This window comes from Podarcis tiliguerta (assembly GCF_965153285.1).
Source record: "Podarcis tiliguerta genome assembly, chromosome: 2".
Classification (NCBI taxonomy): Eukaryota; Metazoa; Chordata; class Lepidosauria; order Squamata; family Lacertidae; genus Podarcis; species Podarcis tiliguerta.
Genome location: NC_139535.1, coordinates 89,377,810 through 89,394,895, shown reverse-complemented (window position 1 = coordinate 89,394,895; position 17,086 = coordinate 89,377,810). Strand labels below are relative to the sequence as shown.

General features: G+C 48.2%; 1 protein-coding gene across 2 annotated transcripts in view; it reads right to left on the bottom strand.

The window, feature by feature from the left end:
* Positions 1 to 16,465, bottom strand: part of GRIN2C (glutamate ionotropic receptor NMDA type subunit 2C) — an 87,814-nt gene extending 71,349 nt beyond the window's left edge. The window contains exon 1 of one of the 2 annotated variants that reach the window (XM_083430000.1): positions 14,997 to 16,465. The gene's annotated coding sequence lies outside the window, so the exon portion shown is untranslated. The remainder of the gene's footprint in view (positions 1 to 14,996) is intronic. The other variant, XM_083429999.1, reaches the window with a different exon arrangement.
* Between the last annotated feature and the right edge of the window lie 621 nt (positions 16,466 to 17,086).

Genomic DNA, 17,086 nt, shown 5'->3' with positions numbered 1-17,086 from the left:
GCGAGGGTTGCAGGGCTTCCAGCCGCAGCTACCCTTGTGTACATAACCCCTTGTTATTAGAAGCATCGAGAGTCCCATGGACTGCAAGAAAATCAAACCTCTCCATTCTTAAGGAAATCAGCCCTGAGTGCTCACTGGAAGGACAGATCGTGAAGCTGAGACTCCAGTACTTTGGCCACCTCATGAGAAGAGAAGACTCCCTAGAAAAGACCCTGATGCTGGGAAAGATGGAGGGCACAAGGAGAAGGGGACGACAGAGGACGAGATGGTTGGATAGTGTTCTCGAAGCTACCAGCTTGAGTTTGACCAAACTGTGGGAGGCAGTGGAGGACAGGAAGGCCTGGCGTGCTCTGGTCCATGGGGTCACGAAGAGTCGGACATGACTAAACAACAACAAATTAGAAGCATCAAACTTAAGAAAAGGGAGGATCCAGATTCTGTGAACAGAGACCTCCCATTCTGCCAGCAGGAAATGTGATGCGTATCAGTGCTATTACAATGCAGGCTTCATATTTCTTGCCACATTGCATGAGCATAAGACATGTCGGTCCTCAGCACATATGGGGCAAAAGGGGGCCTGCCACGGGGACGTATAGGAGTTGTATTGGGATCGCAGAAGCAAGGGGCAGTGAAATATTTGACTCTCAGCAAGGAGAAAAGGTGGGACCTAAATGATGCTACTATCCTGGGCCAGTTTCTCAAGCGTCTTAAGCTAGGAGGTAGTTCCTAGGTCCCAGTGCCTGCCCGATCCTCCTCAACCTCAGCATGGGGAAATGGAGAAGGCATTGAAGCCAATACAAACAGACACCTGATACCTTCTCAGAGCTGACATTCGCAGTTATTGTGACTGCATCAAATTTGTGAAGGCATCGTAACATGACATACTCAAGTTTACACACTCCAGCCTCCCTGCCTGGGCTGGGCCAGGCTGGTAGGAAAGGCTCTTCTATTCATTGCTGTGAATTTCCAAGTATTTTTAGCCCTGTGATCAATAATTCATGGTGATTATGGCATCAACTACCTGAGACCAGTTTAAAAAAAAACACCCAAAAAAAGAGGCCCGGAGTCTCTTAAATCCAAGATTCGCCCATTTTAATTTCACTTCAAGGACATTTAAACACACTGTAGGCAGCACTTTCTCCCCATAGAGGCTAATAAGTTTCTTCTGTATCAGATTTGATGCACCACTAACACTACAGAAACTCCTGCATCATGCTTCAGCTGCTTTGTAGCTCCATCTTCAGCTTCAAGGCTACCTCTGTCTAGTGAGAAGAGTTATGCACACCAGAACCGGCCTGCTTGATACCAGGACTTAATCTTTAACAGAAGAAGAGCCAACGTTCAAGTATCACAGAAGCAGGGACAGACTTTGGTCTTTCGTGGTTTTCTCCCGATTGAAGTGCAGAGTGTTTGAGGTCTGGGACATTCGCAGGGAAACCAAAATGCTTGTTTACAAAGCTATTGTACTACCAACCTTACTGTATGCTTGTGAAACATGGACCACTTATAAACGCCATCTCCAACTCCTCGAAAGATTCTATCAACGTGTCTCCGAAAAATTTTAAACATCACTTGGGAAGACAAGGCAAATTAATATCATTGTACTGGAAGAAGCAAAGATCACCAGTGTTGAAGCAATGATTCTTCAACATCAACTTCATTGAACTGGTCATGTTGTGTGGATGCCTGATTATTGTCTTCCAAAGCAACTACTCTATTCTAAACTTAAAAATGGGAAGCCTAATGCTGGTGTTCAACAAAAGAGGTTTAAAGACTGTTTCAAGGGAAATTTTTAAAATATGTAGTATAAACACCAACAACTGGGAAACGCTTGCCTGCAAGCGCTCCAACTGGAGAACAGCCTTTACCAAAGGTGTCATGGGCTTTGAAGACACTCAGGACGCAACTCAGGAAGCAAGGGAGAAATGTGCTAAGAGGGAGGCATGCTTAGCAAATCCACACCGTGATCAACCCCTGCCAGGAAACCAATGTCCCCACTGTGGAAGGATGTGTGGATCCAGAATTGGCCTCCACAGTCCCTTACGACTCATTGTTAAAACCATGTTTATGGAAGACAATCTTACTCGACTATGAGTCATGACCAAAGAAGAAACTTCAGCTAGTGCAAAATTCAGCAGCCAGGTTGCTCACCATAGCAAGGTGGTTTGAGCATATTAATGTTAGACAGTGAAAAGGAGGTTGGAAACTCCATGGTTCCTTCATAACATCAAGTTCGCTACTCAATGCTAAGATGAAGATCCAGAGCCAGAGAGATAGATTGAAAACCAGAAATGAACAACAAAAGTAATGTTATGATCCCCTGAACATATCATACATGAAATGTCATTTGAGCTATGGGGGCGGGCGGGTGTTTGTGTGTGTGCGCATACACCACAAGTGTCCCGAAAAACAAGAACATCCCATTTCCCCCTGCAAGAGTACAGTGGCCATTTTAAGTGCACAATTTCATGCTGAGAACTCGCCATTAAAAAAAAGTTGGTTTTGGGGGGGCTGCGATATTGCAGTGTGCCCAAAAATGAAAATGGATTCCTTACGTCCTAATGGTGGCCAAGAGGCAGATACAGATGAATTGGAAGCATAAAGATACAATTCCCCTTAATCAATGACTTGACAACATGACAATATTGGCAACATATGAATGGGCAGCTTATAGATGCAGACTCTCTTTGGATAAATACAATGATATTTGGAATGAGTTTACACAGAATATATTTGGTTATCAATAACTATGTGTGTATTAGGATAAAAAGATTATAAACATCTATATACTAATGTATGGAAATGTAACAGAGTATCCCCCCCCCTTTTTTTTATCATTCTCACTCACTTTTTTCTTTCTTTTTTTGGTCACTCTACCTTTTTATAAATTGAATTCTTCAAATAAAATACTAATAATAAATGACTGGTTCATACAGACCAAAAAGGGTCGCCCTTGTGAAATTTGCTAAAGGTGCCCTGTAACTCTTTGACCTTGCTCTAAGGTACAGCGCACCCTGGTTCCTATCCAGCAAAGCACTTACGCATGTGCTTAAACTAAGCACAGACTTCAATGGGATTATTCACAAGCATAATGTTAATAATCATACTTGAGTGCTTTGCTGGGCTGGGGCCAGATTGTTCACCTCTTTCCTCATCTCACTGTCCCCTGTATCTCACAGCAGCCCCTTAACCTGCAAAAAATAAAACACAAAAGAGGCGACTTCTTAAGGGCAAATGCAAAGATCAATTCACCTAGCTCTAAAATACACACTATTCCAGGGCTAAACAGTAGCATCTCCTTAAGTGCCAAGTTGCAACACACACACACACACAAAAAACAGCCAAGGACAGGATAAAGAGAACGAGGATGCCATCTCCATTTCTAAATACAGAATTAAATTGAGGTCAGTACATTGCTGGGACTTTGGAAATCCAGCCAGAAGAACCCTTCAGCTCTGCTTGCAGAGCACCAGAGTGCCATGATTGACAACAAGTGGTCAGAACCTGGGGAAAGGGCACCTCCGAGACAAGGGTTGATGCCTTGTTTTCTGATTCTACAATGCACTGGGATGCAATTCACACCCATTTGGAACATCTTGAGCTTGCAACGCAATGTCACAGGCACTCCAAATCTCAATAGCACCCATTGTCTTATTCAAAGGAGACACCCCTGATCTGTGAAAGTGCCTTTCCCAATTCTCCCCCTCAGGAGCATTATGAAAAGCAAAGCTTGGGGAGACATCCTTCACGAGCCTGCGGGCAACATCTACATTACATACAGAGATTGGCTTTATATTAGCTGAACTGCCCATTGATAGCTGAACTGTGATAGCTGCCCCCTCCCAAAGAATCCTGGGATTCACAGTGTGCAAAAAATCCATTAGAAGTTCTAAATACCCGCCTACAGAACACTACCAGCCCCAATATTCCACAGGGAGAGGAATTACTGCTTAACCAGTATATATATCTTCTGTTCTGTAGACTAGGGGTAGGCAGAAGGGAGATCATGATCTAGTGGTAGATCCCTGGGTAATTTGAGGTAGATCAGCTAGGATTTCTGATTCACATATATTTAGCAGTGGCAACAATGAAGTGACTTCCCCTGAAATTAAGGAAGCTGGCAAGGGGAGAGTAACCTGGTTTGTGTAGCAGGACTTTGAGCTTGTTGTGTGTTTGTTTTTGGAACTCCAAACAAACGGATGGCTCTGAATTCTTCAGTTCTGGTGGTGCTGGGCTCAAGGGGAATTCAATCACATTGCAGAAAATCCAGACAAGCACACTCAAAGTTGATTTGCTGCTCTTGCGTAACAAACCCCACTGTCCTAAACTGGCTTTTTGGCAATAAAGAAAGTGATGGGGAAATGCATTGCAAAGTGTGGTAATAACACTTGCTTGACACAATGTTCTGTTGACACCCAGATATTCTGAAGGACATCCAGAATTTGCGAATATGAAAAGTTTGAAGTGTTGTAGCAACAACACTTATAAGGAGCTCATGGACAACATAGACTATGGAATAATCAATAAGTTCAGATAAGTGAGAAGCAGATAATGGAGATCACAACATTCACCTGGTCTAATAAACCCCTGGAAAAGTTCTCTCTTTGGCCAGTTCAGGGGAGGTCCTGAAGTTCTGACAACACTCCACGGTTTAAGGACATCCCAAGCAAAAGCAGGCAAACTTTGTCCATCACTTGCAGTAGGTTTAATGTTTTAGATGGCGGGTACGTTTCTGCCTAGATTGCATTTAATTTGATTTTAATAATGTATGGACCCTGTCCTGGGACCATTTGGTGATGGGCAGGTTTATAAATCTCATAAAAAACAAACTCTAGTGCCGAGCGCCATCAGCTATGAAGCCCAAATGGGACTGCCGAGAAACAGAAGAGAGGTGTCGGCATGTCTGGCATAACCCTCAGGGTTTGGAGAAATATGAAATACATTTAGGGGAAAGCAGTAGCAGCTTGTGTGGCTGGGCTGCACTGCGGAGCCTCCCTCCCAACACTGCCATCATCAATGAAGCTGACCTAGATGGAGATGGGCAGGGTGGCTGCAAGGTCAGGATTGTGTGGGCACATGGACTGGAGGAACACAGACTTGGCTAGACCAGGGCACCCGTGCAGCCTCAACCTCACCACCACACCACCCTAATCCCAGGTAAACTGCAGCACTGGTGGTGCGAAGAGGGCAGCTCTGAAACTCCACCCTGCCACTACTGAGGGGAAGATAAAGGGGAGAGAAATCTCCCCAATGGACCACTGAGAACAGAAGATGCTCAGCAACCACAGGATTCTTAGTAATGAAAAGCTGGGGGAGAGGGAGGAATGGAATGGAGCAAGTGGTCTGGCACCCTGAACAGGAGTGTACCACACTGCAATGTCTCATTGCAGGACCCGCTTACCCTCTTGACTAATAAAGGTAAAGGGTAAAGGGACTCCTGACCATTAGGTCCAGTTGCGGACGACTCTAGAGTTGCAGTGCTCATCTCGCTTTATTGGCCGAGGGAGCCGGCGTACAGCTTCCAGGTCATGTGGCCAGCATGACTAAGCTGCTTCTGGCGAACCAGAGCAATGCACGGAAACGCCGTTTACCTTCCCGCCGGAGTGGTACCTATTTATCTACTTGCACTTTGACGTGTTTTCGAACTGCTAGGTTGGCAGGAGCTGGGACCGAGCAACAGAAGCTCAACCCATCACGGGGATTCGAACCGCCAACCTTCTGATCGGCAAGCCCTAGGCTCTGTGGTTTAACCCACAGCGCCACCTATGTCCTCTTGACTAGTAGCAAGGCACAAACTGATCTACTTCTTTCGATCAGCAACAACCCCTTTCGAACAAAGATGGGACCAAAAGTAGCACTAGAAGCACCAAGCCCCCCCCCTCTGTTTTTCTCCCTTTGATATACCAGCAGAGAGACGACAATTCTTTCACTGAGTGTAAGTAAACAAGCATACCTAAACTCCAGACCCTATTCAAATCGTCATCCTTTACTCACTTTGGCCCCACCTTTAAGGCTGGATTAGTCCATACAACAGACAAAACGAGGACATTTCTTTTTGCAGTCATTTGGGCAAAACCAAACCAAACCAAACCAACTCGCAACAGCACCAGTCAAATCTGGCTCCCTACTGAAAAAGTGTAGGGGGTGTTAGGGGAAGTGTAATACTGCTAGTGGGGGACATGTTGTGCTCCTTCTCGGGTGGTTTGTCCATCTTTGGACCCCACCCTGTACTCAGCTCTCACCTGTGGCTCCTAGAAGCTGTCAGTATACGACAGTGGCCACACCCTGGAAATGGCTTCAACTGACCGGCTAAACCAGGTGAGGGTAGCCAATGGGTCTCAAACCCTCAGCGAGTTAGGGACTTGCGAAGATGTGGCAGATTGAGCGGATGAGACCAAGACTGGACCCAACAGTCAAGAAGGAGGTTTCTGAATGTGCTGTAGAGAGAAGTGAGGGACAGATGGGGTTCATCAACCTGGAAAGGAAGCCCATCTAGGATCCTAAACCGCCAGAAGGCCCTTGGCATTGGACCTCAGCATCCGGGCAGAACGATGGGAGTGGAGACGCTCCTTCAGGTATACTGGGCCAAGGCTGTTTAGGGCTTTAAAGGTCAACAGCAACACTTTGAATTGTGCTCGGAAACATACTGGGAGCCAATGAAGGTCTTCCAAGACCGGTGTTATATGGTCTCGGCGGCTGCCCCCATCACCAGTCTAGCTGCTGCATTCTGGATTAATTGTAGTTTCCGGGTCACCTTCAAAGGTAGCCCCCACGTAGAGCGAAATGCAGTAGTCCAAGCGGGAGATAACTAGAGCATGCACCACTCTGGCGAGACAGTCCACGGGCAGGTAGGGTCTTAGCCTGTGTACCAGATGGAGCTGGTACACAGCCGCCCTGGATACAGAATTGACCTGCGCCTCCATGGACAGCTGTGAGTCCAGAATGACTCCCAGGCTGCGCACCTGGTCCTTCAGGGGACCAGTTGCCCCATTCAGGACCAGGGAGCCCTCCACACCAGCCCGCCCCCTGTCCCCCAAGAACAGTACTTCTGCCTTGTCAGGATTCAACCTCAATCCATTAGCCGCCATCCATCCTCCAACCACCTCCAGGCACTCACACAGGACCTTCACTGCCTTCACTGGTTCTGATTTGAAAGAGAGGTAGAACTGAAAAAGAATTCATCCTCTCTTGTAGGATGTGTCTTACCCCTCAAGAAAACACTTACATAAGTGGGAGAAAAGACTCGGGTCCAATTCATGCAAGAGAACGTCAAATCCCTCGCCCCAATCCTTACAGAATGCTGTGACATCACAGCATTCTGTAAGGAGTGAGAAAAGGCTGAGACAGTTTCCTGCTGCATGGAATAATCCTCTCTCCCACTCATGTGGGCACAGGGGGTGGTAGCCCATTTAAGTTTCACACAGAGATTCTTATACAATAGGGATATTAGGTCTTCCTGTCATTCTGAGATTAGAAGCACAAAGGGGAACCTAACTGATACAGTTAATACAGAGAAGCAGTTGTGATCAGTGTTGCATCCATATCGCTGGGTACTCATGGCTAGCCCAGCTCATGGAAATAACTCCAAACCTCCCCCCCCCCCCGCAACTTCACAGGGCATCCATCTTCCTCAGCATTTCCAAAACCCATCACGTAAAGGCAGCAGCTGGCTTGGGATCTGCAGCCCGGGCTCAAATCACAAATCAGCCACAGGCGAGTCAATCATACAATCTCAGTTCTTCATTCCAAGGAGGGTGGGGAGGAAAACAAATGCGAGGCAGGCACACACAGCTGTTGTGTGAATGAGGCTCAATCAACAAGTACAGCAGAACAAGATGGTACAAGTGATTGCACTGTTTCAGAGTACATTTGTGAATGTCCCACCCCTCCCGCCATATACAATTTAAAAATCAAGTTTACACAGCCCAGCTTATTCCTAGGGCAGTTTTAAATAGCAAAGTAACTTGCAAGGGCTTTTGCTTTCTTCCTTTCTAAATGCGGGCATCCAATCATGTCCCCCACCACCACCCTATGCAATCTGGAGTGGTACAGTCACTTCTAAAACTGCAGGACTCTGCCACTTCATTCTGCTCCATACACAGACCTGCCCTGAAATAAGAATTGTTGCCTGCTTAAAAGGCAGTCTAGTTAGCCAAGGATAATATTCTGAAGTTTTACTTCCTCCAACTGGACAGGTGAAAGAAGCCTCTATTCTGTTGAGAAGTCATCTTTGCCAAGAAAATGTTATTTGCTTAAGACTCAGGGTCCAACGACATATTCAGTCAGAGACAAGTGATGTGAAGCCAAACCATGGCTTAGCACAAATGCACAAGCTGCTGGAGAGGAGATTGTGGCTATTTTGCTGTTCCTCTGATCCTGCTGCTGTTGCTGCACTCCTGCAAGCAAAGCCATGGTTTTGCTTTGAATGTTATCTGAACCTGGGCTCAAGGTTTGTCTCATTCCAGACAGGCCACAAGCTGTATATGGTGAACAAAACCTTGGTTATAATTATTGGCTTGTCTGGGGCAGAGACAGACCTCACGCCTGGTTGAGATGACACACTGAGGCAAATCAGTTCAGTTGTATACTAAACATGTACCTCCTTGGTAGTGGCGCTCTCCCTGTGGAACGCCCTCCCTTTAGGTGTCAAGGAGATAAAGAAGTACACAACTTTTAGAAGACATCTGAAGGCAGCCCTGTATTGTGAGATTTTTAAAGCTTGATGTTTTTAGATATGCTGTAAGCTGCCCAGAGTGGCTGGAGAAACCCAGCCAGGTGGGTGGAGAAGTAATAATAATAATAATAATAATAATATTTCCTGCCCTGGCCTTTGACACACCATATACCTGTATTTTAAGGGCACCCCTCTATGCTTCTAATTGTAAATTGTTTTAGCAATTTAGCTGGTTCCAATGTTGTTGTTTTACACTGTTGCAGCTTGCCCTGGGAACTTGTGGTGAAGGGCAGGTGAGACATCTAATAAAAAACAACAATGCTGAAGCATAAAAACTCCAGCAGCAGAGATTAGAATTAGTAGAGAACTACTCTCAAGCAACACCAGAAGATATTCCAAGCAGGTTTTAAAATTTAAAAAACCTGCGAAAGAAATAAAAAGAAGCTTTCACCTGGTGCCCAAAAGACCACAAAGTGAATGCCAGGCAAGCCTCTATGAGGACAGCATTCCATAGCTAGGGTGCCACCATTGAAAAGGCCCTGTCCCCAGTAACCACCTGCCACACATTTTCTTGGCAGAGATACCAAGAGAATGGGACATAAAGATTTAAGACCATAGTCCCCAGCATGGCACTCATAGGCACCATTGTGTCCTCAGACATCCCTTGGTGTCCACCAAGGTTTCCACTGCTCCTTCTTATTTTTTTACTTTAAAATATGTATTTTGTTTGTTTGGGGGGAATGCTTTTTGGCAGGCAGCTTTTTATCTTTTTTATTTTGGGAGTATAGGTGTTTGCTTGTTGTTTGGCATTTATGTCTTGATTAGTCAGTTTTCCTTTTGCAAAATGGGTATTTTGAGGTGCCCATGGCAGTTTCTTCGATTTCAGATGTGTCTCCCAGGCCCCAAAAGGCTGGGGGTTCCTGATCGAAGGCAATTCAGAAAAAAGGTATTAACATGGAGATCACTTCTGCCTAGGAAACTTTATGAGTGCCATGTGCAGTTTGTCAAATATGAATGTGACAATGCATCTATTCCACTGCACCGTCAGTTGTGGCTTCCTGCTGAACATACCTGTATCAAAATAGCCACCAAGCATTCATCACAGCTGATGAACTACTCACAGGAATTATGTAAGCAGCTTCCATGCGGGAAGCGCCTCTCTCACGTGAAAATCGTTTTGATGTGTTAATATCCCTGATCAAGCAAATGCAGAGGGAAATTGTGGGAAAGTATATTCAGTACTTGTGAACAGCTGCAGATACTGCCAGCTAAGGCTTCTGTTATTCTTATCTATCATCATCATTTACTAATTTATCGATTGCCTTTTACACACATCTCAAGGCAATTTACAAACACACCATAAAACAAGTAAAAACTACCCCCACTGATAGCCTCCACTGTTTGCAAAAGAGAAAAGTCATTAACTGAATTAGTATCTTCCAAGGGGTGGTCATGCAAAAAACGGTATTTCCATTAGCGTGCCGGTCTGTTTAACTGACACAACAATGGGCAGCTGCAACGCATTGCACAGCAACAGCAGCAATAGGAAGTTGCGAGACCCGTGAAAAAGCTACTTGCCCACATAGACACAACATCTTTTCCAGATTGTCCCGTCACAATTACCTGCATGGAGCTGTGCAATATTCAACTACAGTGGTACCTCGGTTTAAGTACTTAATTCATTCTGGAGGTCCGTTCTTAACCTGAAACCGTTCTTAACCTGAAGCACCACTTTAGCTAATGGGGCCTCCTGCTGCTGCTGTGCCGCCGGAGCACGATTTCTGTTCTCATCCTGAAGCAAAGTTCTTAACCCGAGGTACTATTTCTGGGTTAGCGGAGTCTGTAACCTGAAGCGTATGTAACCTGAAGCGTCTGTAACCCGAGGTACCACTGTACAGTGGTACTTCAGGTAAGAACTTAATTCGTTCTGGAGGTCTGTTATTAACCTGAAACTGTTCTTAACCTGAGGTACCACTTTAGCTAATGGGGCCTCCCGCTGCCGCTGTGCAATTTCTGTTCTCATCCTGAAGCAAAGTTCTTAACCCGAGGTACTATTTCTGGGTTAGCAGACTCTGTAACCTGAAGCGCCTGTAACCTGAGGTACCACTGTACAGAGGAAGCACAAGCACAACAATATTGCTGCAGGTGGGTGGTTGTGATCAGGTTTCATTGGTTTGCTTTCCATAAATCCAATTAGATCTTTCTCCAGCTTTCCACTCACTTGTCCATCTCCCTGCATTTGTATCGGGATCCCTTGACACAACCTACATGCAACGTCGCCATTTCACAGAGGAGCTGCGAGGCGAGCAATTTCTCTGAAGCATTCTGCTGGGGACAGAACCACGCCACTGACACAGGATGACTGCTATTTTTCTAGCAAAGGAGGTGCTGAAACTCGCCATAAACACCCCCTTATTCTCTTATAATGGGAATGGCGCCCACTGAGAGGTGCCAAAATTGAGTCTTGGCTGGAAAAAAAGCCCTGCCTAGCTCTGCAAAGTGTGACGAAGGCTGAAGAAGTCAAAAGTGTCTGGAGCTAAAGTGATTTGGAGATTGTTGCAAGGATGGCACTTAGTGAGCGTAAACAGAATTGTGTTTGTTTAACTCTTCCAAAGGCTGAGACCTGAAATGTTTAGTAGCATTTCAGTAATGTCAAGGGCAGGAGAATGTGGACAGTAAATTTGAACAGCAGATATGAAGAGCTGAGAGAGGACCAGCAATTCAGAATTGTAAGGTATTCCTCCCTGTTGTGGGGTGAAAGGAATGCGGCAAAACAGAACCCAAAGATGAACTACTGAGAAAATGTATAAAGTCAGTAACTATCTAGGCTTGATGCACCCATCTCAGGCTACGGCTGGAATCAAGCAGTTCCAATCACCCCTGTGTCTCAGAGATGACTCTCCACGATGCTGCTGTTTCAACCCAGAGCACAGAATGGATGGAAAAGGGACCAAGAGGCTCCAAATGTGCTAAATTCAAATATACCTTTTTCCTATTTTTACTGGTATGTCAAGTGATCCAAGTCTTGCCAAACTACAAGGGAACGAGAAAGACCCAAGGAAATATTTCAAGAATGAGAGTTGTAAGCAAGTATAGACTCCTGTGCTGTGCTTTCCCTCTGTCAGTTTCAAGCTGTGGCCGCACGGAACACCACCAATTCTGCCTTTCTCTCTTCTTTCCCCAGGAAATACGTAGCAGGAAGAGCAGTTGGTGATGGTTCGATCCTGCTTCCCTGCCTGCTTGTCCAGTTTTCCTGCATGCTACAGAGTCCCACCCCCCACCCCCTGCTCTGACTGTACTTTTTAAAAATGTATTAAAAAGAGGGAGGAAAAAACAGCCTCTTTAATCCATATTTCCTAAAGCCCTCTAAATAAGCATCACATAAGTACTTATTTAGGAAAATTATTTAAAAGGGAGATTATGAGCCGAAAGGATTGGGAAGTCACTGCTGCTATGCTGAGGGTGGTCAACCCCAAGGCATTTCAGAGCTACTACATTCCCTCTTCAAACAAGGCAGAGGCCGTGGGTGCAGGGAATAAATTCAGGTGGAAGCAAATCTTGGCCTATGTCCCCACCGCCACCTTATGAAATGTGGGAGCAGATTTGGGCCTTGGTCCTGAAGTCGGAGAGATTTTTTGCTATTGGACGCAATGGAAGGGCAACGTTTTCACCTCTGTGGAGCTCAAGGAAAGTGAAGGCTGATGGCTTCTTGAGAAAGCCCTCAAAACCCAGTACTGCGTATTTCTCTTTCCCAGGAGGAGGAAGAAGAGGAAGAGCATCTACCTTATCACAGCTCCCAACATTTTGCATGCAATGCTCCGTTTGTAGGGAACACCTTTCAAGCATATTGTTTTATAATATACATAGGCAAACCTGTCGCAGCCGTATTTTGTTGGTGCTGCCGTAAACAGTGAATTTTGTTGGTGCTGCCGTAAACAGTGAATTTTGCTGGTGCTGCATTTGCCAACACACACACACACACACACACACACACACATTTTGTGGATTGCTAAAGAGTACACAGAGAAAGGTGGAAGAGAAGAAGGAAAACCCCAAGAACAGCAGCAAAGAGTTCCAGTGGAAATGAATGGAAACTGAACAGATCCTTCCCTTGTATATCCATGGAGCTTGCAGAAGAGAACCTCCTGGGTGCCCCCTCTTCACCTCCAGTAGGAGCAGAGTTTCCAGTTTCTAATTCCAAAGGCGGTGAGACTAACCCCATCCCTGACAGCGCTCAGGCTGCGGGTGAAAACATTCCGATTCTGCATAGCTTTTAATGCATCTTTAATATATGAAAGAAGGTTTTAACTCTGCTTTTTTCTCCCATGTTAAGGTTTCAGTTTTCAGTTTTTTTACTTGATGGTATGATTTGTTGTTCTTTTCTTTTCTTTTTAATGGTATGATTCCCCCCACCCCCCATTAAAAAAAAATATATCCAACCAACCTGGAGAATATTTCATTTTAGATTCAGTTTCTTTCTCGCCACTCATATAAAGTCATGGCAGGTGGTTATGGGGAACAAAACGACCTTATTTATAAACCTCACTTTACTATCACCTTCCTCTCCTTCCAAAACGTATCTCCAGGTAACACACACAACTGTCAGTGGAAATTATTTTAACTCCCCTTAATTTTGTGGATGATGAAAATTCCTTAAAATATCTGTACGTTTAAATCTACCTGTTATCTGTGTGAGAGTTATATTTTGTTTATTTACTACTGTTATGTGTTGAAAATAAGCTCAAGGGGGTTACCCGCCCCCCTTTCTATTTTATCCTCACAACAACCCTGTTAAGTAGGTTAGGCTCAGAGACAGTGACTGGCCCAAGGATGCCCAACTTGGCTGGGTTGTGATTTGAACCCTGGTCTCCCAGGTCCTAGCCCCATAATCTAACCACCGTACCGCACTAACCAAAGCTACAAACTTTTTAAAATCCTAAATTTGAGGATGGAGTGAAGCACAGGTTTCCCTCCTCCACGATTGAGATTCTGATGTCTTTTAACTGGGCTAGAAGGATCACTTGCATTATAATGATCCCATTCCAGGAAACAACCCCACCGCCAAGTTTAAGAGAATATAACTAAAGGAAGGGAGGAAAGTTAGTTAGAACTGGGTAGCAGGGAATAGTGCCCGTTGTTGATATACAGAGGACAAAGTGGAAAACTGAGATTACAGAACAGAAGGAGAAAAAGGAACAGGGGGAGAGATTCAGGAGAATCTACAGTACTTCTGTAGCGCTTCCAAGGATACTTGAGGAGGGGAGAAGATGATGGTGATGTAATTCTTCCCCTCAGGAAGGTACTTCCATGACATGCCACACTCTGCCCCATTATCCTGTCTGACTTTTTGTTCCTCTACCCCCCAAAAGGTCTCCCTCTCTCTCTCCCCCCCCAAACTTCCGGATGCGCATGAATAATCGCCACACACACACCCCAAAAAAAACTTCGTTCCCAACAGCTACCTTTCCTCTAAGACCCCGATGCTCTAATGTATGTCCGCCTTATTAGTAGAAACCGTATTATTCATAGCATTCTTATGTAATTTCCCCCTGTCTCCCCTTTGCTCCTCCCGCAGCAACAGTTGGAGACGGGGCGGGAGGGAGGAAGAGCGTTATCAATACCAATTAGAACCCTAATCGTTTGTAGACAAATGCCAGAAGCCCAGGAGGAACATGGAGGAGGGGGGGGGGAGAGGGAGAGAGGACCATTTGTCACCGGGACAAGACTCCCTCCCTCCCGGGCTCCGGCTCAGACACGCAAGAAGGAAGAAGGGAGGGAGCGAGGCAAAAAATTGCAGCTTAAAAAGGTCGCATATGGATTAACCAAAAATAAATGCAAAGTGTCCTGCCTGATGCGATGTTACGCAAGGTGCTGGAAGGGGGGTGGGGGGGGGATGTAAAAATACCGACACTCGGCGATTTAGGAGGGGAGAACAAGCGAGCGCCAAAACACACACACACACACCCCAACCAAACTCTCTTGCCTTCCAACCAAGCCAACCTTGGTGTTTCGTGGAAACGTTCCCAACACGACCCGGAGGGTGGATGGATGGGAGCTGCTTTCAGAGTGAATGCGAGAGAGAGGGATAGTAAGGAAAGGGAGTTGTTTTTTAAAGGGAGGGCGAGTTCTTCCTCGGGGGTGCAGAACTTGGGGAAAGCGCCACGGACTTGGCGCTGCGCAAAGCCCTCCAGGAACAACTCCAGGCGTGACATTGACAAGGTGGCAGCGGGATGGGCGCCTCTCGGGTTACTTACTAGCCAGACGCCGCTGTTGCTGCTGCGGCGGCGGCGGAGGGAGAAGTAAACAAACCGGGGCTACTTACTAGAGGGCAAGTGCGGCGGCGGAGGGCTGCATCCCCTGGTCTCCGGGGCACGTCTGGGCTCCTCGCGGTCTCGGGAAGAGGCGGGTGCTGTCGGGGGTCGGCCCCCCTGTCCGCTCGCCAACCCTCTGGCGGCTGGCTGGGCGAGGCATAAGCGACCCTCGGCTCCTTCTTCCGCGCGTCCTCTCCCGCCTTCCCTGTCGCCACCACGGAGCCAGACGAGTGGCGCGAAGGGCTCTCCGTGGCTGCCTGGCGGGGGTCACCAGCGTATCCTTGCAAGGAGTGGGGACGCGGGGGACGGGACCGAGGGATCCCAACGGCTTTGGAGCGAGGGAGGTGGCGAGATCCAACTTGGGCAGCCAGCGGCGGCGGCGGCTAGCAAGGCGGAGGACTTGCCCTCCGTCGAGGGTCGCCCTTGGAGGAGGCGAGACGGCCGCGCGCCCGGGATGCCAGCAAGTGCCTCCTTCCCGCCCGCTTCATCGCCCTCCGCGGCTCTTCTCCATCTCCGCGGCCGAGGAGGAGGAGGAAGAGGAGGCGGGCGGGACGGCGGAGAGGATCTTAGACAGCAGCAAGGCTGCGCAGGGCGCTGGCACAAAGATCGGGCAGATGTCCTTCCGTGCGCGCGGGGCCGGCCGGGCTGCCATCCCCTCCCCTCCCCTCTAACCCGGCCTGAACCCTCCTGCAACTTGGCGCCTAGGCGCTGGGCCAGCGAGTCCCAGGAGGGGGACAGGTGGCTCCGATTAAAGCTGCCTCGCTCCGTCTGCGCGGGCACCGCTCCCAGTTTAGGGAGAGGGAGGGCGCTCGGGGCGGGAAGCGGGCGAGTGGCCTTGGCCTCCGCTCGCCCGGTGGCCTCGGTCCGCCTCTCGATCGCCCCCCTTCCCCAGAAAGGACACGCAGGGCAACCTCGCCTTTAAAGAAGCGGCGCCGTCGGAAGACCGAGGTGTCCCCACGTGCGGCGCCCATAGGCGGCCCGAAGAGGCAGAGGGTGCCTCGTAGGCTCTAAAGCACCCAGCACGCACCCGAGGTGGGACCGGGAGAAGCCAGGCGGATCCCAGCGCGGAACACACCTGCGAGCTAATCGGCGGAGTGGCCGGAGGAGCCCTCGCGTGCTCGGCGTACCGCCCGCGCTCCCCCGACGCTCAGCCGCCGCTGCCTCCCTTCTTCTCCCCAAGCTCCAGCCGGCAGGAGCTCGCCTGTGCCCTTCGGCCGCCCACCTCCCCTCCTTCTTCCCGCCGCTCCTGCCATGCTCTGCTACCCGCCGCGCCTCGAGCCCACGCTCTTCCCTGCTCCCCAGCCAAGAGCTTGGCGTCCCACCAAGGTCCTCTTCCGCAGCCTGTCCCTTTAAGGGCGCTCGGACCCCGGCCCTTAAGCAGGGCGCCGTGGGAGGGGCCTGGAGGGAGGGGGAGCCGCCCCCGCCCCTCCTACGCAAAAGGGAGGAGGAGGAGGAGGAGGAGGAGGAGGCGGAGAGCGCCGAAGCCTTCGGAGTCAGGAGCCTCCAGCTGTCGCCTGGACCCCGTCAGGACTAAGGGTCACGTGGTCAGGAGGCTTTTAATTTGGAACGTGGGGGGGCAAACGAACGGAGTCAATGGGCAGGGGAGATGCTTTGCCATTAGTTTGTTAGTAGGAAAGACAGAAGGCAGGGCGACTTTGGTCCCTTTACCAACTCTGATGAAGCCTTGTTTGCATGGCATGCACCCCACACACGTTGCAGTATTCGCATCTTCAGGACTAGTGCCATGGGCTCTTCTTTTTGGTAAAGGTAAAACGGTTCCATCAGCGCCTCTCTCTGCATTGGGTGCGAGGAGTTGGTGTCCACCCACCCTTGTTAGACTCCAATTCCTACCAGCCCCAGCTGGCATGGCCAGTGTGGTCTGGGATTGTAGGACTGGATAGCCCAGGAACCTTTGGGAAGCCGTGGCTTCCCCATCTCTCATTTAAGGGTTGAGAGCACAACAGCCTGGCCAGGGACAATTCTTGCCTCTTTAGCCATATACACACTCTTGGGGAAGTTGCCTGGCCTCTTGCTGATTCCTGTAACTCTGATGCAGGTTGTACCTGGCACAGAGAGCTCTTCTCAATCTGTCTGCATATGG